The 19,879-nt window shown below is 43.8% G+C and overlaps 1 non-coding gene across 1 annotated transcript; it reads left to right on the forward strand.

Annotated features, from left to right (window-relative positions):
• Nucleotides 1-5,841: 5,841 nt before the first annotated feature.
• On the forward strand, nt 5,842-5,948 carry LOC113915576. Its single transcript, XR_003517724.1, has one exon. It is a non-coding gene; the product is annotated as a U6 spliceosomal RNA (small nuclear RNA).
• The last annotated feature ends 13,931 nt before the right edge of the window (nt 5,949-19,879 follow it).

A 19,879-nucleotide genomic window follows, 5' to 3' on the forward strand; every position in this document is an offset into this window, starting at 1 on the left:
CTAGTAAGAACTGCAGCTCCTAGGTGTGTATGCAGCTAGCTCCTCAGAAAGACTGGGTGCTCTATGTTTGACAGGTTACAAGAGAACGGGTCCCCCTCACCTTTGACCCTCCATGGCGTCAAGCCCCAGGTCTAAGAGACTGGGTCTTAGCAACAGGGGCCCAGTGTGAGCCCAGGATGTCACACAGCTGCCATTTACCGTGGTTAAATGTGTGTGCCAAACGTTGTGCTGGGTCCTTGCCCCGCATTGTCTTATTTAATCTGCACATGAAATGTTATTGCCATCCAATTTTACAGATGAGGATATGGAGGCTTAGAGAAGTTTAGTGACTTGCCCAAGATCACCCAACTAGTAAATGATGGAGCCGGGACTCGATCTTGTGCCCTGACTCTGTACATCTGACAGCAGCCTTTTGGGTAAAGATCAAATTTTCCCTCTGGCATTTAAAACTTTTAGCAGGATGACCTCAAAACCATCAACAAGAAGGGTCTCCCTCCTATTGTCCCCATACAGGCCTAGGCCTGCTCCTTCCCTGAAACACCTGTTCATACCATCACCACCTGGAGGCCTCCCCTTTCCAAGGAACTCTAGCACATAAAGGATGGGGGGCATGGAGGCTGAGGAGAGTTAGGAGGGGAGGGAAGGGAGCAAGGGGTCCCCGAAAACAAGAAAGGTGGGACACTCGGACACAGGAAGAGAGGCCGGCATCTCCTCAGGCCCCGAGGGTTTCTTTCTCCCCTTCTGCATGCCGCTTGGGCAGACAGACACTCGGTGCAGTCGCATGACCGAGTGCCACAGACTGTGAACCTCACCCTGGGCAAAGCGCAGTCCCTCGGAGCCCCGCCCCGCCCCACCCCTCCCGAGAAGGAGTGGGTTCCGGAGGCCTCGCCAGTTCCCACGCTCTGCCCCTCCTGAATGGCAGCTGCCGGCCGTCACCCACCCTGCTCGTGCTCCTGCCACGGGTGCTCCCTCGCTCCGGACAGGACAGTGGCACTGACCGACACCCGCATCACCCACACAACACACCAGTTCTCTGGAAGCAGGGAGGGGTCCAGCCTAGTGGGTGCTACGCCCGTGGGAAGGGTCTCAAGAGCAGTGGAATGAGAGGCGGGACCCCTGGGCTCTGGTTCCACTCTGCCTAGTGATGCCAGGCAGACTGGTTCTCTTCTCTCCGTCTGTCTCCCCAGCTGCGAAGTGGGGGTGGGGGTGGGGAGGCTAGTCTCTAAGCGCGCTTCCGCTTCCGGTCCTGACGAGGAAGGAGTTAGCGGCAGGCTTGGACAGGGGTGGCTCGGGGGCAGGCCTTACAGCCCTTGGGCAGCAGGACCTCGGGCACCCGCTGCTCTCTCTGCCGGGGCGGCTGCTGGGACCGGCTGAGCACCATGGAGAGGAGGGAGGGCCGGGCCTCGATGCCCGACCGAGGGGATGGGGATGGCAAGGGAAGAGACTGACGGGAGAAGGCTGAGCGGGAGAAAAGGGAGAGGTGGAGGCAGAGCGGGAGGATGAACACGCTGGTCAGACAGGTGGGTTAGGAGGTGGGACAGGGGCCGCATCAGGTCCCCAGCTGCACACCCGGGGCAGGAGGCACCAAGGATGGAGTGCAGGTGGAGCCAGGGCTTGCTGTTGTTCATAAGAAAAAATGGGAGGGGGGGGGCGTCTGGGTGGCTCAGTTGGTTAAGCGACTGCCTTCGGCTCAGGTCATGATCCTGGAGTCCCGGGATCGAGTCCCGCATCGGGCTCCCTGCTCAGCAGGGAGTCTGCTTCTTCCTCTGACCCTCTTCCCTCTCGTGCTCTCTATCTCTCATTCTCTCTCAAATAAATAAGTAAAATCTTAAAAAAAAAAAAAGAAAGAAAGAAAGAAAGAAAAAATGGGGGAGCCACCAAGTGTGGGAGCGTTAGGGACCCCCTGATGTCTCTCCTGAACTCTTCTGGTACAAAACTGTAAAATCACACTGACATCGACCAAGTAAAAGCGATATGCATAGAGGAAAGCCTGGAAGGACCTCTTGTCAGGGAGGGAGGGAACACAATGGGGAGAAGGTACGCCAGACACTGACTATATATGTAACCGCATGTTCTTAAGCCAGAGAGCAGGTACACAGGTGTTGATAACATTATTCCTATACTGTTTCCTCTGTTGACATGTTTTATTAAGAAAAAAATCCCCATAGGGGAACTTGACAAAGTCTCAACGTTCTGTGGGAGAATGGGATTATCGCAAATGCTACTATCTTCTTTTCACTTCTGGTATTTTCCAAATGTTCTTACATGGAGCAGATATGGAAAAAATAACTAAACCCTTTAAAATAAACTCTTCTTGCTAGGACCATAGTTTTTGTCTTCAGTGGAAATTAAACACAACTGTCTGAGCCACCTCATCCTCAAACCCTTTCCCTCATCAGTTCACAGGCTCAATAAGCCAGCAGCATCCCTCCACACTCTCCCTCCCCACCCATCAGCCCATGCCTCTCCAAGGCACGGCTTCTAGCCCTCTTAGTTCCTGGAGCCCAGTAATGCTCTAGGTAGAGAGGAAAGATTATTAGGTTTATAATAAGAAAAGGGCTTGAGACTTTACTGGTGTGGGCACTTGACCACTCTAAGTCTTAGTTTCCCTATTTGTAAAATGACCCAAGATTTTTGCGAGGACCCAATGAGATAATACATATAAAGCATTCAGCATTAATTAACAGTGCCTGGAGCATAGGAAGTATTTAATAAATTCATTTTCATCATCACTGATGACTGCCTACTGCTTCCTCTAGGAAGCCTTCTTGACTTGATGAAAGAAATATTTCAGTTTGAAGGGGGCACCAAGCTGGCCTTTTCCTCCTGGCAAAAAATCTGGATCCTAGTCTCAGCTCTGTCAGTAGCTATGTGACAATGGGCAAGTTCCTCCCTTTCTGGTTGCCTTAGTTTCCTCATCTACAAAATGGTAGGCTTAGACTTCCTGTTCCAATAGTCTATGCCTAGGGTTACCATATAAACTAGGATGTTTTTGAGAGAGAAAAGGGCAATATCAATAATCATTTCAGGATGACAGCTTTAAGGCAGAACAACCCCTGGCACACTGGGAAGTCCGGTCATTCCACCCTTAACAGATCCACTATCTCCTTGCCCACCAGTATGGTAGGCAAAATAATGCTCCCAAAGATGGCCACTTCCAAATCCCTGGGAACCTGAGGATACATTAGATCACAGGGCAAAAGGAATTAAGGTTGTAGATCAACTGACCTTGAGATGGGTCATCTGGATGATCTGGGTGAGCCCAATGTAATCTCAAGGATCCTACTAAATTAAAGAGGGAAAGAAAAGAGGGAGTGCCAGAGTGACAGAAGGTAAGAAAGGCTTGACCAGTCATTGCTAGCTTTGAAGATGGATCCAAGGAATGCGGGCAGCCTCAAGATGCTAGAAAAGGTAAGAAAATGGATTTTCCTCTAGAGCCTCCAGAAAGGGATACAGACCTGCTGATGCCTTGATTTTAGCCCAGTGAGACCCATTTTGAACTTCTGACATCCGGAACTGTGAGACAATAAATGTGGTGTTCTCAGCCACTAAGTTTGTGGTGATTTGTTATAGCAGCAATATACCTAGTGTGGCTCAGTGGGTCCCTTTGGCTGGTTGTTCCATGAATGCTGTCCTTGGAGCATAAGAGAAGTAATCTAAGCACCAGGAAAGCTGGATTCTAGTCCCCGCTCTGATATTAACTCACCCTGGGCCCTTGAACAGGTCAGGTAACTCCTCTCGGGCCTCGGTTTTCTCTTTAAAGTGGGGGATCACAATCCCTGCCTCATCTGTCTTGGTGGTGGTGGTGGGGGAAGGTTGTCCCACATTCAGTGACTTATTCTATGCTCAGCTCTATGCTGTGGACCACAGCACCAAGATGAACTAGACCTAGCTCAAACCCCATCCCTGCTCTTGAGATGGGTAAAGAGACAGATGTGTAAGCAGGTAATTAAAATACAATGTGATGAACATTGTGAACAATGTGATGAAGAGAGATTATTATGAGTGTACACTGAGAAATATATAGGCCCACCTGCTGGGAGTGGGGGTGGGAGGACGGTCAGGGCAGGCTTCCTAGAAAAGGTGATGCCAGAGCTGGGTCTTAAAGGATGAGAAGGAGAAGCCAGGCAAAGCAGACAAGGATAGGGAAAAAGGAAGAAAGAACAATCTGGACAGAGAAAACAGCAGAGAAGCAAGCCCCCAGAGATGTGAGTCAGCACGGCACGGGGGACAGAGGTACAAGGAGCTTGGTGGTGTTGACTTGGAAAGCCTGAGTGTAAATGGGATGCTATGAGGGAGGATTAAGTGGAATGACGGGTGAAGGCATGATGTGAGCACAAGGTTGCATTATCAGTCTGTGTGTCCCCCAGACTGGTGCTGGGTCAGGAGACGATCTGTAACGAACAATTCCTCTTGACCTGGCTTGAGTGATCTCTTCTGGTTGTCTCATCCTCACATTCCCCCCAGACATGTGCCAAAGGCCTGGGAGCTGCCCCAGCCTACTTGGGCGTGGGGTGGGGGACGGGGCCGTGCAAAATTACAGCCACTGAAAGAGGCCGGCGTGACCTCAGGAGCTGGGTTTCATCATTCTGAAATCATGCTCTGGGCCTTAGTCAGAGGCAAAGAGGTGGGGAGGAAGGGTGGGAAAGCAGAGCGGGTAGCAGCAGGTTTGGGCAAGGTGCCGGGGCTGAAGGAGGAAGCAGCGGGAACCAGCGGGGGGTGAGACTCTTGGATTGTCTCCATCATGCTGTGTGACCTCAGGCCCGATCCTTGCCCATGCTGGGTCTCTCTGGGCAGGATGGGTCCTTGGTGCTGTTCCCAAGGCCTGTCCCCACTGGAGCCTCCTTGTGGGGCTGTGGATGTGGCTCTTTGTGGATGAGTTGGAGCCTGTCCCAGGCCTGTCGGGGTTTGGGGCAGGGCTCCAGCAGTAGGCTGCTCAGTAGCATCCACATTTCCAGCAGAGCCATGCCTTTGTGAAACACAGGGAGCTAACCGGCTTCCATCAGGGCCAAACCTATAGAGATGTCTCTAAGCTTTGGGTTACCTAGCTCACACTACCCAGATGTGCTTCTCATTTGCATTCCGCATCCTTGTCCACTTCTTTAAGCAGTAGCTTCTGGCCGAGGCTGAGTATCTTAATTTGCTAGGGTTACCGTTACTAAACTAAGTACGGCAGACTGACTAGCTCAAACAACAGAAATATCTTTTCTCACAATTCTGGGGGCTAGAAGTCCAAGATCAAAGTGTTGGCTGGGTTGGTTTCTTTTGAGGCATCTCTTTGGTTTGTATGTACATGGCCACCTTCTCGCTGTGGCTTCACGGTCTCTCCTCTCTCTCTGTGTCCTAATCTCCTCATAGAAGACCACCAGTCATATTGGATTAGGCCTACACTGTGATTTCATTTAACTCAGTTAACTCTTTAAAGACCCTATCTCCAAATACAATCACATTCTGAGGTACTGAGGGGTAGGACTTCAACATACGAATTTTGAGGGGGACACAATTCAGCCCATAACACTAGGCTTTGGAACTGCTAGTGGAGCTTTTCTAAATACAGATGTCTGGGCCTGTCTCCTGAGATTCTGAGTGTAAACGCCATGAAGGCGGGCCAGGGGCTTTGCCCCTTGCTGTATGCCTACTGCCTAGAACTGTGCCCAGCACGTGGCATATGCACAAAAATATTTATGGAATGAAAGGATGATTTAATAAGCTTGGGATGGGGCCCACATGTTCGTCATATACAAAGTTCCATAGTTGATCCTGATTCATCTAGGGGTGAAAGCCCCTGAGAGATGATTGGGTTTCATCTTTCCTGTTGCTGAAGGGGAAGCCTGAGGTTCAGTGCTGTCACTTTGGCAGCACATATACTAAGGTTGGAACAATACAGAGATTAGCATGGCCCCTGCCCAAGGATGACACGCTGAGGTTCAGTAAGGAAAAGAAATACCAGGCCCGGCACTCCACAAAGAATGTGGGCTCGCTGGGTCTGCCCCAGCACCTCTCCAGGACGCCCAGGACTAAAGGGAAAAAGGAAGGACGGACCTGATACTGCCTTTTGTACCTCTTTATCTAGCTATTCGTCTACATTCTCTATACTATCCTTTATAATAAACTGGTAAACAGAGCTGCTCTACCAAATTAATTGAACCCGAGGAAGAGGTTGCGGGAACCTCCAATTTATAACCAATTGGTCAGAAGCACAGGTGGGGGCAGTCTTGTAGGACGGACCCCTAACCCATGGCATCTGATACTATCTCCAGGTAAGCAGCATCAGAACTGACTTAATGGCTTGGTGGTGTTGGAAAATACACATTGAACCTGCCTTCAGCACCCTTCACATATGGCCCCTGCCAGCCCCCAGCCTTACCCACACTCACCCCTGCCCAGCCTAGGTTTTAGGCCACATGAAATCCAGCACCATTCCCTGATTCTGTCATGCCCCTTACCTTCTCAGTGTGGGCTTTCCGGAATGCCTTTCCCCACCTTCCTGCCTAGGAAATGTCTCCTGGAGCTGCACTGGAGCTCGAGGCCTTCTCTGACTGCCCAGGCTGGGGGTAGAGGGGCCATCTCCTGGGCTTCTAGAGTCCTCCGTGCTGCCCTCATATCCTATGCTGATCACCCTGGGGGGCAAATGCCCATTCTGGTGGAGCACCTGAATGCAGGGCCAAGTTGGTAAGTAGTATCTGTGCCCTGATGCCTTGCACAAGCAAGGCTCTGAGTTCAAGTCCTCAGCGAGGTTTCGGGACTGAAGAGTGTTTGCTCAGGGGAAGAACAAAGGTAGCCAAAGGAGGGATATGAGAAGCTCCAAAACAGGGTCTCATTGCCCGCACATAACCATTAGTAGCTGAACTGGACCTGCTTTTGCAGCTCCTGACCTCACCTTGCCCCCTCCCCCAGCCCTCATGCCCCAGCTCCACTGCCCAGGGAGCATCTCTGAGCAGCCGGTGAGTCCTTCGAACTGGCCAGTGCAGAGCAGAGGCGGGGAAGCAGAATCTTAGCCTCAGGTGAAGACCTCAGGCCGGTAGGCCTGGCCAGGAAGTTCAGAGAGGTGAGAGGGCAGTGGTCCCAAGGAGAAGAGACTGGAAAATACGAGTAATGGGAAAAGAAGGAGAGGAGGTGGGGAGGAAGACAGCGGAGAGGCCAGAGACTCGATTTCTGTTCTCAGCACTGTTGTTCGGCCTCAGAGAAGCTCCCCTGATCTGACCTTTCAGCAAGTTCCTGCCTCTCTGGGCCTCAGGTTCTTCAACTGAAAATGGGGGCAGGCAGGCTGGACTAGATGGTCATTAATGTCTTCTCTAGCCTTGGCCAAGGAGATCTGAAAAGCGTGGCTGCCTTAAAGGTACTATTTGAGAGGACTGTCTCTAGGCTGGCACACAAATCGGGGGCTCACCTCTAGCCAGGCATTGGGGGAACGTGTCTCTGGGCCTGAAAAGAACTGGAAGCAGCCACCCCATGCCTCCTGCTCTGGACTTGGCCCACAGTTCTGGCAGGCCCAGTGCGGCCCTGAGCTCTAATGAGGCTGGCCACCTGGGGAGCCATAGAAACTCAGCCTGGCCTATTTTGTGGTGAAGCCAGGGTCACTTCTCTGCCTAACCCTGAGGTGATGCTCCTGAATGTGACCTGGGGGCTGGCAGCACCCTTCATGGGCCCCCTGGGACTCTAAGGAGTACATCTGGTTGGGCGGGGACTGAAGGAAGCTCCAAGCTGCAGGGGCCCAGGGACCAGGTCGTGGGCCATGTGGACAACCTTTGTTGGCCCCACACCCCCTGGGTCCCGCTCCCAGGACAGGGCCTGCTGTCCTGGGCCCTTGCCGGCAACTATTCCCTGAGCTGTGATTTCTGATTCAATTGGTGAAGACAGGCCTCCTGGGATGAGCCAGTTGGCCCCTCTCTGTTATTTGCTTCTCAAAGTTGGAAAAACTACGTTGTGCACCTGGCAGTATTTGCTGCTGCTGGTTTTTCTTTTTTTAAGAAACAGAAAGTAACCCCTGTACTTACTGCAACCAAATCCATTTTATTGGCCTTCTGCATCTCCCACTGCAATAATAATAACCCGTTACATTTGATGAGTCTTTTACAGTTCACAAAGCACTTTCTTATGCATTCTCCCTTTTGGTCCATGCAACGGTTTTGGGAAAGAGGGCTGGGATTATTATCCCTGATTACAGGTGAAGAAAGAGTCTCAGACAGGAAGATCAGCTGCCCAAGATCACACAGCAAGACGGAGCTAAAGCAAAGAACCTCGTCCCCTGACTCAAGTCTTCGATTCTTTCCCCAGCACCACATACCCCTCACGCCACTTGAATGCCCAGGGTCTCAGACACCGTCTTCCAGAAACAAGGGCAGAGGGCTTAGCTGTCCCCACCCCTGCTCTTATTTCTGAACTTCTTCCCTTGTGAAATTAACTATTACCCACCTCGCCCAACCTGTCACCTTCAAGTCAAGGACTCTCACATCTGTGCTCTCCCCTGGGACCTGAGAGTTTCAGATCCTACCCTGCCTCTCCTGGTCTCTTTCATGTTCCCACCTGCCCCTTATTCATCCAGCTTAGAAAACTCAGCTTTACCGTAGTTTCATGTCTCCTTCACTTTCTAAATCCAATTGGCATGGGTATTTTACTTAATTATTAATTCATTCATGCATCCAGGAAGTACTAATATATGCTAAACTTTATAGTCTATTCTGCATCCCGTTGTTACATTATACTTAGTCTTGTGTGTCTGGCTTCTATCCTTTAGTATAATGTTTATTGGGTTCATCCATGTCGTAGCATATATCAATACTTTGTCCTTTTTATGGCTGAATAATATTCCATTGTACAGATATACCACTTTTATTTAACTGTTCATCAGTTGATGGATACTTGAGTTGTTTCTACTTTTTGGCTATTATGAATAATGCTGCTATGAAAATTTGTGTACACGTTTTTATGTGGATGTATGCTTTATTTCCTTGGGGTATAAACCTAGGAGTAGAATTTCTGGGTCATATGGTAACTATAAACTGCCAAAAGCCTTCCAAAATGGTTGTGCCGTTTTATGTTCCCACCAGCAAGGTATGAGGTTCCAACATATCCATGTCCTCACAATACCTCACTGACATATGGTATTGTCAATCTTCTTTATTATAGCCTTCCAGCGGGCATGAAGTGGTTTCTCAATGTAATTTTCATTTGAATTTCTCTAATGACTAATGATGCTGAACATTTTTTCATATGTTTTTTTTTTTGGACATTTGTACGTTTTCTCTGGAGAAATGTCTGTTCTGATCCTCTGCCTGTTTTTCAGTTGGATTATTGTCTTTTTACTGTTGAGTTGTAAAAGTTCTTTATGTAGTCTGGATACAATTCCCTTATCACATAAACGATTTGCAAATATTTTCTCCCATTTGGTAGGAGGTCTTTTCATTTCCTGAGGGTGTCCTTTAAAGTCCAATTTACCTACCTTTCCTTTTGTCACTTATGCTTTTGGTGTTTAAGAAGGCCTGGTCTAATTCACAATCACAAAGATTTACCTCTGTCTTCTTTAAATAGTTTTATAGCTTTAGTTATTACATTTAGGTCTATGGTCCATTTTGAGTTAAACATTTTTATTAAAAGATTTTTTTTGATTGTGGTAAAATATCCATAACATAAAGTGTACCATCCTAACCATTTTAAAGTGTGCCGTTCAGTAGTGTTAAGTACATTCATGTTGTGCAACCAGTCTCCAGAACTTTTCATCTTGTGAAACCGAAACTCTGTACTCAACCAAAGAATTCCCCTTTCCCCCTACCTCTAGCCCCTGTTGAGTTAATTTTTATGTACAATGTAAGAAAGAGGCCTACCTTCATTCCTTTGCATGTGGATATCTAGTTGTTCCAGCACCATTTGTGGAAAAGATTATTCTTTTCCCATGAATTGTCTTGGCACCCTTGCCAAACATCAACTGACCATAAATATAAGGGTTTAGTTCTGGACTATCAATTCTGTTCCACTATCTATACGTCTGTCCTTATGCCAGTATCAGACCTTCCTGATTACTGTATCTTTGTAGTAAGTTTTTTTTTTTTAAAGATTTTATTTATTTATTTGAGAGAGAGAGAGCACAAGAAGGGGTAGGGTCAGAGGGAGAAGCAGATTCCTTGCCGAGCAGGGAGCCCGATGTGGGACTCAATCCCAGGACTCCGGGATCATGACCTGAGCCTAAGGCAGTCGCTTCACCAACTGAGCCACCCAGGCGCCCTGTAGTAAGTTTTTTAAAAAGATTGATTTATTTGAGAGAGAGAGAGAGAGAGAGAGCACATGCACGTGGGGGTGGGGGAGGGGCAGAGGGAGAGAAAGAATCTCAAGCAGACTCCCTGGTGAGCATGGAGCTCCACACAGGGCTGGATCCCACAACCCTGAGATCATGACCTGAGCTGAAATCAAGAGCTGGACACTCAATCAGTTGAGTCACTCAGGTGCCCCTCTTTGTAGTTAAAAAAAAAAAAGCCAGCTTGGATTTTTTTTTAATAATATTTTTTAAAGACTTTATTTATTTGACAGAGAGACAGAGCACACAAGCAGGGGGAGCGGCAGAGGGAGAGGGAGAAGCAGACTCCCCACCAAGCAGGGAGCCCAACATGGGGCTCAATCCCAGCACCCTGGGATCACGACCTGAGCTGAAGGCAGATGCTTGACTGACTGACCCACCCAGGCACCCTGCCAGCTTGGATTCTGATAGAGATCGCATTAAATCTGTAGATCAATGTAGGGAGTATTGCCATCTTAACAATATTAAGTTTTTTGATTCATGAACATGGAACATCTATTTATTTAGGTCTTCTTTCTTTCAACAATATCTTGTGGGTTTTAGAATATAAGTTTTGCATGTCTTTTGTTAAATTTATTCCTGTTCTTTGTGATACTATTCCAAATGAATTTTTCTAATTTCATTCTTTTTTAAAGATTTTATTTATTTGAGAGAGAGAGAGCAAGAGCATAAGCATGGTGGAGGGGCAGAGGGAAAAGCAGATTCCCTGCTGAGCAGGGAGCCCAATGTGGGGCTTGATCCCAGGACCCTGGGATCATGACCTGATCTGAAGGCAGATACTTAACCAACTGAGCCACCCAGGCGCCCCTAATTTTCTTTTTAGATTGTTCATTGCCAGTCTGTGGAATATAATTGGTTTTTGTATATTGATCTTTATCCTGAAATCTTGCCAAACTTGTTTATTAGGTCTATTTTATTATTATTTATTATTATTATTTATTAGGTCTTGTTTATTAGGTTTTTTAGTGGATTCCTTAGGATTTTTTACATAGGAGATCATGTTACGTGAATATAGAGCTTATTTTACTTCTTCCTTTCCTTGTGTCTCTTTTATTGCTTTTTCTTGCCTAATTGCCTTAGCTAGAACTTCCAGCACAATGTTAGGCAGAAGTGGTGAGAATAAGACATCCTTGTCTTATTCTTGCCCATATAGAAAAAGCTTTCAGTCTTTCACCATTAAGTGTGATGTTAGCTGTGGGTTTTCATAGATACCTTTTATCAAGTTGAGGAAGTTCCCTTCTATTCTTTTTTTAGTTTTTTAAATCAAGAAACAGTGTTGGACTTTGTCAAATGCTTTTTCTGACTCTGTGAGATGATCATGTGGTTTATGTCTCTTATTGATAAGGTATGTTACATTAACTGATTTTCAAATGTTAAACGAATCTTACATTCTCACTTGGTCAGAGCGAATAATCCTTTTTGTATGTTGCTGGATTCAGTTTGGTAGTATTTTGTTGAGGAATTTTGCATCTGTATTCATGAGAGATAGTTGTAGTTTTCTTGTGATGTCTGTCTGGTTTCTAGTGTCAAAGTAACAATGACCTCACAGAATGAGTTGAGAAGTGTTTTCTAATTTTTGAAAGAGTTTGTGAAGTATTAGCATTAAATCTTCTTTAAATGTTTGGTAGAGTTCATTCCTTTTTATTGCTGAATTGTATTCTATTATATGGATATCAATTTGTTTATCCATTACCTGTTGATATCTGGGTTGTTTCCAGTTTTGAAATAAAGCTGCCATGGACATTAGTGTATAAATCTTTCTATGGACATATGTTTTCATTTTCTTGGGTAAATACTTAAAAGTGGAATTGCTGGGTCATTTGGTAGGTGCATGTTAACTTTATGAGAAAGTTCCAGATTAATTTTCAAAGTAGTTGCATCACTACACTTTACACTCCCACCAGCATTGTATTTTGCTCACTCCGCTATCCTTACCACATTAGACATGACCGGTCTTTTTGATTTTAGCCATTCTAGTGGGCATGTTGTGATATCTCAATATTTTAATTTACATTATGCTGATGAATAATGATATTAAACACATGTTCATATCTTTTGCCCATTTTTTTAAATTGCATTTTAATTGGGTCTTACTATTGAGCTGTAGGTGTTATGTACATATTCTAGATAGAAGTCCTTTGCCAAACATACATAAAGAATATTTAGTTTCCTACTCATTTTCTTAATGGTGTCTTTTGAGACGCAGAAGCTTTAAACTTTAAGTTTTGGTGAATTCCATTTTATTGATTTTTCTTTTATGATTATTGCCTTCTGGGTTCTAAGAAATCTTTGCCTATCCAAAGATCATGAAAATAACCTTCCAGAAAAATTTTCATAGCCAATTCTTTTTAGCACTGTGTGTTGAACATACTTTTCTTTCCACATTAAATTGTTTTTGCTTTTTGGGTAAAATCAGTTAAGCACTATTTCTAGACTTACCATTCTGTCCCATTGACCTATCTTTCCCATCTTTATGCCAGTACCACAATGTCTTAATTACTGTAGCATTTTTGTAAGCCTAGAAATCAGGGAATGTAAATTCACCTCTATTTTATTTCAAGACTGCTTATTCTAGATCTTTTATATTTCCATATAAATTTTAGAACCAACTTGTCAGTTTCTAAAAAAGTATGACTAGAAATTTGGTATTGCTTTGAATCTATTGATCAGTTTGAGGAAAACTGACAAGTTAACAATACTGTGTTCTCCCAACCTATGAGCATGGTATATTTTTCCATTAATTCTGAGTTTCTTTAATTTCTCTCTTCAGTATTTTGTAGTTTTTAGTGTAGAGGTCCTGCACATATTTTGTTATATTTTAATGTTTTCCAATGCTATTTTTTTTAAAGATTTTATTTATTTGACAGAGAGACAGTGAGAGAGGGAACACAAGCAGGGGGAGTGGGAGAGGGAGAAGCAGGCCTCCCATGAGCAGGGAGCCCGATGTTGGTCTCGATCCCAGGACCCTGGGACCACGACCTGAGCTGAAGGCAGATGCTTAACGAATGAGCTACCCAGGCGCCCTATTTTCAATGCTATTATAGATAGTATTAATTTTAAAAAATTTTCCAATTGTTTATTGCTAGTATATGTAAATACAATTGATCCTTATATGTTGACCTGATATTCTGTCACTTTACTAAATTCATGTATTGCCTCAAGTCAGGTGTTTTTTTTTTTGGAGATTTCTTAAATTTTTCTATTTATTTGATCATGCTCTTTGAAAATAAAAGTTTACTTCTTTTTTTATTTGAACGTCTTTTAGTTACTTTTCTTAATTGGCTAGAACCTCCAAGAATATAATACTGAGTGAATTGATGATAGCGGATATCATTGCCTTACTCCTAAACTTAGTGGGAAAGTGTTCAATATTTCACTATAAAGTATCATTTAGCCATAGAATTTTTATAGATCCAGCTTTACAGACTGAAGATGTTTGTTCTATTTCTAGTTTGGGGACAGTTTTTTTTCTTTTTATCAAGAATAGGTGTTAAGGGGTGCCTGGTGACTCAGCTCTTGATCTTGGGCCCATGAGTTTGAGCCCCACATTGGGTATAGAGATTAAATAAACTTAAGAAAATAATAGGTATTAAATTTTATAAAAATACAAATGGTTATCTTCCATGTGTACTTAAAAAGCACAAGCGTTCTGCAGTTATTGAGTGTCCTGTTTTGCAAACGTCAATCAAGTCAAATTGGTTAAGGTCTTTTAAATTATTGTTTTCAGTGCTTTTTTCCCCAAATATGGGTCATAGTTTCCCATTTCTTTGCATATCTCATTTTTTGGTTTTGTTAGATATGTTCTAGCAATTCTGAAATCGGATATTTTCTCCCTACAGGCTGTTGGTTGCTTAGTAACTTGCCTGGACTAGATCTGTGGAACCTGTAATGTGCAGTCACTGGTCCTTCTTATTTTTCTTTCTTTAATTCCTGTCTTTATGTTTACATCTTGCTTCCTTGCCTCTGTATCTGCATTGCTAAGTAGTCAGCCAGTGATTGGTCAGAGGATGTGCTCAAATACATTGAGCCCATAAGACTTAACACATTCTCCAATGGCTCCGTGATAAATCTAATGTGTGTGTTAGAGAGTACATTCAAAATTCAGGCAGTTTACAAGTCTGCGACAGCTTTTACTTTCTGTTGAGCACTATTGCATTCCTCCACCTGTCTGCGTGGCCTCAAGTTCTACCAGGAATATGTGGCTAGCCAGAGCACTCTGCTCTCCTGCTCATGTATGTGCTTTGTCAGAAATATGTGGGAACTTATCAAGACCCACTATGACTGTATCATTCCTTGTAAAACCCTCCAAAATTTCTGTTCTCTTGCTTGCCCCAACCAGGACCTCAACCTCAAGAACCTCAAGCTAGCTGAGTTGTTGGCCTTCCTTGTTTTTTGTTGCGTTTTGTCACTGAGATTGCTACTGTTTCTTTCAATGCCCCTGGGCATGGGGTTTTTCAAATCAAGTGAGCACCTTCCCAAGGCAAAGATGTAGTTTTCCATGACTTGCCTCTCTATGTAGAACAATTACTGTGGTAGCTGAGCTAGGGTGGTAGTGTGGGGGAAAGGGTTAGGGGCAGCCACAGGCTAAGACGTCAGGGACTGCCACTGTTTTTGACAAAGGTTCAGTAGTTTTTCATGAATAAATGTTTTTCAATTTGTTGTAAGCCTTTGGTCACTTTTGTTTTTGACAATTTTGTACAGTTTTAATGTTTTGGGTTTTTGATTTTTGGTATTTTTTAAAGAGGATTTTTTTGAGCTCCTTACTCTGTCATTCCAGAAATCCTGCCTCCATCATTCTACGTCCATCTAAATTGTGGATCTTTCTACTTCTTTTTTCAGTTCTGCTAGTTTTTAATTTATGTGTGAATAAAGCTGCCCTAAACATCCAGGAACAGGTTTTTGTGTAGACATAAGATTTTTGTGTGAACATAAGTTTTCACCTCATTTGGGTAAATATCAAAGAGCACAACTGCAGGCGCCTGGGTGGCTCAGTCAGTTGAGCGTCTGCCTTAGGCTGAGGTCATGATCCCAGGGTCCTGGGATTGAGTCCCACGTTGGGCTCCCTGCTCAGTGGAGAGTATGCTTTTCTCTCTCCCTCTGCCTGCCTCTCTGCCTACTTGTGCTTCTCTCTCTCTGTCAAATAAATAAAATCTTTAAAAAGAAAAGCGCAATTGCTGGATCATATGGTAAGACTGTTTAGTTTTGTAAGAAACTGCTTATCTTCCAAAGTGACTGTACCATTGTGCATTCCCACTAGCAATGAATGAAAGTTCCTAATGCTCCACATCCTTGCCAGCATTTGGTGTTGTCAGTGTTTTGGATTTTGACCTTTCTAATATGTGTATAGTGGTATCTCATTGTTATTTTAATCTATAATTCCCTAATGACAAATGATGTAGAACATCTTTTCAAATGTTTATTTGTCATGTGTATTATCTTCTTTGGCGAGATATCTGTTTAAGTATTTTTCCCATTTTTAAAAAATTTGGTTGTTTCCTTGGTGAGTTTTAAGAGTTCTTCATATATTTTGAATAATAGTCATATCAGATTTATCTGTTGCAAATGTTTTCTCTGAGTCTGTGACTTCTCTCATTCTAAGTATCTTTCACAGAGCAAAAGCTTTCAATCTTAATGAAGTCTATCTTACCAATTCTTTCTTTCATTGTGTTTTTGATGTTTTGATGTTAAAAAGTAATTACCATACCCAAGGTCATCTAGGTTTTCTCCTATGTTATCTTCTAGGAGTTTTATAGTTTTGTGTTTCATATTTAGGTCTATGATCCATCTTGAATTAATTTTTTGTGAAGGGTAGAAGGTCTGTGTCTAGATTTTCTCCCATGTGAATGTCCAGTTGTTCCATCACCATTTGTTGAAAAGACTATTTCTGCTCCATTGTACTGCATGTCTTCCTCTGTCAATAATCAATTGACTATATTTATATGGGTCTACTTTGCAGCTAGCTCTCTGTGCTGTTCCATTGATCTGTCTATTCTTTCACCAACATCACACTGTCTTGATTACCATAGCTTTATAGTAAGTCTTCAAGTCAGGTAGTGACTCTGAACTTTGTTCTCCTTCAATATTGTGTCAGCTATTCTGGAGATCTTCTACCTCTCCATACGGACTTTAGAATTTAGAATTGGTTTGTCCATGTTCACAAAATAACTTGCTGGGATTGTGACTGTGATTGCAGATCAAGCAGTGAATTAAAAAAAAAAAAAGATCTGAGAGAGAGAGAGTGAGTGTGGGGATGGGCAGAGGGAGAGGGAGACAAGCAGATTCCCTGAGTGGGGAGCCCAGCTTGGCGCTCCATCCCAGGACTCTGAGATCATGACCTGAGCTGAAATCGAGAGTCAGAGGCTTAACTGACTGAGCCACCCAGGTGCCCCCAAGCAGTGAATTTTTCTTTTTTTTTTTTTTTTAAGATTTTATTTATTTATTTGAGAGAGAGAATGAGAGAGAGAGAGAGTACATGAGAGGGGGGAGGGTCAGAGGGAGAAGCAGACTCCCTGCCGAGCAGGGAGCCCGATGCGGGACTCGATCCCGGGACTCCAGGATCATGACCTAAGCCGAAGGCAGTCGCTTAACCAACTGAGCCACCCAGGCGTCCCCCAAGCAGTGAATTTTTCAAAAATTATTATATTTTTCAATTCTATCATTTCTATTTGATTCTTTTTTGATAATTTTTGGTTCCCTGTTGAGATTCCTTATTTTTCCTCATTATGTTTATACTTTTCTCTAAAGACTTGAACATGTTTATAACTAATTTAAGCTCATTGTCTGTTAATTCCAAATATTGTCACGTATGGATCTGTTTCTACTACATTATTCTTCTGATTATGAGTCACATTTTTCTGCTTCTTTGTACGTCTATTAATATTTTATTTTGTGCTGGACACTATGGATGCTACACTGTTGGGTGTGGATTTTGTTGTCTTCCTTAATGAGGTGTTGAGTTTTGCTCTGGCAGGCAGATAACTTAGTTGTGGATGAACCTGATCCTTTTGAGGCCAGTTTTAAGGCTCGTTAGGGTACACCTAGAGTAGCCTTTACTCTAGGGCTAGATTAGCCCTACCCTTAAGGCTTGGAATTTCTGAGAGCTCTACTGGATGCTTGGAGTACTCAATGAGATCTCCACATTCTGGCTAGTTATAACTCAAACATATCTCAGTTTTCCACATACAGTGGTAGTTGTTTAGCTCAGTACTTGTTCTCTGCTTGGCCTTATGGATTATCTACCTATCCATGTGTAGGGGATACCTATGCATATTTCTGGAGCTCCTTTTCTATACCAGCTTCATTCTCTCTGAAACCCTGCCCTGCAAATATCAGCTGCCTCAGTAATCCTGACCTCTGATTTGTTTCCTCATCCTAACAAATCCCTGCATCGGGATCTAGAAAATGCCTCCAAACTGGGTGATAATGAGGCACATCCATTTGTTTTATTTCTATTGGGAATCATATTCCTACTCTTGTCTGTTGTCCAACATCTGAAAACAATTATTTCATATGTTACATCCAATTTTACAGTTGTTTGTGGCAGAAGAGCTAATTTAGTATCTGGATGACCCTCTATCATTTTTTAACTGTGTGATCTTGGGCAAGTCACTTAACCTCTCTTAGCCTCATTTTCTTCATGCCAAAATCAGGCTAATAATAGCTACTTCAAAATATTGTTATTAAGGTGAAAAGAAATAATGTATGTAAATTCCTGATAGTGTCTGCACTTTCACAGAAGCTCCACAAATGATTGCTGTATATTACTGTGGTTATGGTATAATGTGTTAAAATCTGTATTGGGCAGAGATGATTGAAAAGGCTAGCAGGGAAGCAACATAGACAAGTGAAGAATCATACCTGAAGCCACAAGGTCTCACCATTACACACAGCAAAAAATTCAGCAGCAGTGGCATAGTCTGTAGGATTTGGATTGTCCTAACCAGCTACTGACATGCCTGGCTAAAGATGGTGTTCTTGGAGCCAAGGACCTGGTGAAGGCATTGTCACAAGAAATGAAAGTGAGAGCATCAAGCAGTAGGGAGGCAGTGGGATCTAGTGGAAAGAATACACAGGCTTTGGAGTCAGGCCTTGATTTCAGTCCCAGATGTGTTATTTGACTTTAGGTAGGCCACATAATCTCATCTATAGAATTGGGGATAGTATATACCTTGCAGGGTTGTTCTGAAAATAAGAGATATTATATGTAAAGTCTCTAGCATACAGCTGACACGTAATAACTACTATTAGCTCTATCATCTGACTGTATCACTTCCTTGCCTAATAACTTTCCTTGGTTTCTTGTTTCTCTTACAAAAAAATCCAAATTCCCTTAGAAGGCCTTAGAAGACCCTCCTTAGCCCGACTCCCTTTGACCTCTTCAGCCTTGAATCTTGGTACTCTGTGTTCCCTTGACTTTGCTTAAGCCACAACAAACTACTTTCTTAATCTATCCAGGCCTTTATCTCTGTATGAAATATTATTCCCATCTTCCACTTGGCTTACCAATTTAGACACCACTTTATTCATTCTTTTGTGGATTCATTCATCATATAGCAGGTACTGGGATACAGCAATGAATAAGATACATATAGCCCTGTCCTCATTGAATTTACCCTGTATCCTTACTATATCCGCCAAGGCTAGAGATGGGGGTCCCCTGCTACACACTTTAATGGTACCCTGTACTTCTCCTCTCCTACCCCTTCTCTTAGTATTCTGTAATTGCTTATAACTTGTAGTTAACCATCATCAGACTGGAAATTCTGTGGGCACCTGAACCATGTTGTCCTAATCTTCATCTCCATTGCCTGGCACATTAGATATTTGAATGAATAGCAAATTACTGTTGACTCAGCTTGGCTCTGAAACATTCTCAGAGCACCTACTCTGTGCAAGGCACTGTAGGGAGCTAAAGATACGGGCCCATCACACCAGCCCAGGTGTAGGTAACAACCACCAAGATCTCTGACTCTTAGGTCTGCGTCCCCACTTGCTGAGCTAACAAAGCCCATGCTGATACTCTCTTGATTCTGCTGGTAGTCATAACTCACCGTTGCTCTTCCCACCAACTCAGCTTCTGCTGGAAAAGAGTTTCTTCTTTCTAGGTGCTTTTAAGAGTTCTTTCAGCTTTAGAGACCCTACTTATGTCCCCAGAAACCACACCAAGTTCTGAACTTGCAGCAACTGCACACACAAGAGTGCCTCCTGTCAGTGAATGACCAGACTCCACGGGAGGTACTTTCTGACCTCCTCCTAGGTCTCTGGGAGTTTTCTGCTTCCCTTGGGTACTGTCTCTATAGCTTCATCTTCTTCCCCCAATTAATATTGTGAAAGCCTACTTGTATTTCCTGTCTCCAACTGGAAACTCAGCTTTATTTAGCTTTTCTTAAGAAATCAGATTGGCTTGAAGCAGTTAGAAAGTCATTCTCATATACTGATGATGAGCATCAAAATTGGTACAACCTTGGGAGGGCAAATTAGGCAGTATGTGTCAAGAGTTCCTTAAGAATTTATATCCTTTGACACAGTAATCCTATTACTAGGAATCCTTCCTAAGGACAATTAAAAATGCATCGAAGATTTGGTTGT

The sequence above is a fragment of the Zalophus californianus genome, chromosome 11 (genome assembly GCF_009762305.2).
Source record: "Zalophus californianus isolate mZalCal1 chromosome 11, mZalCal1.pri.v2, whole genome shotgun sequence".
In the NCBI taxonomy this organism is placed as follows: domain Eukaryota; kingdom Metazoa; phylum Chordata; class Mammalia; order Carnivora; family Otariidae; genus Zalophus; species Zalophus californianus.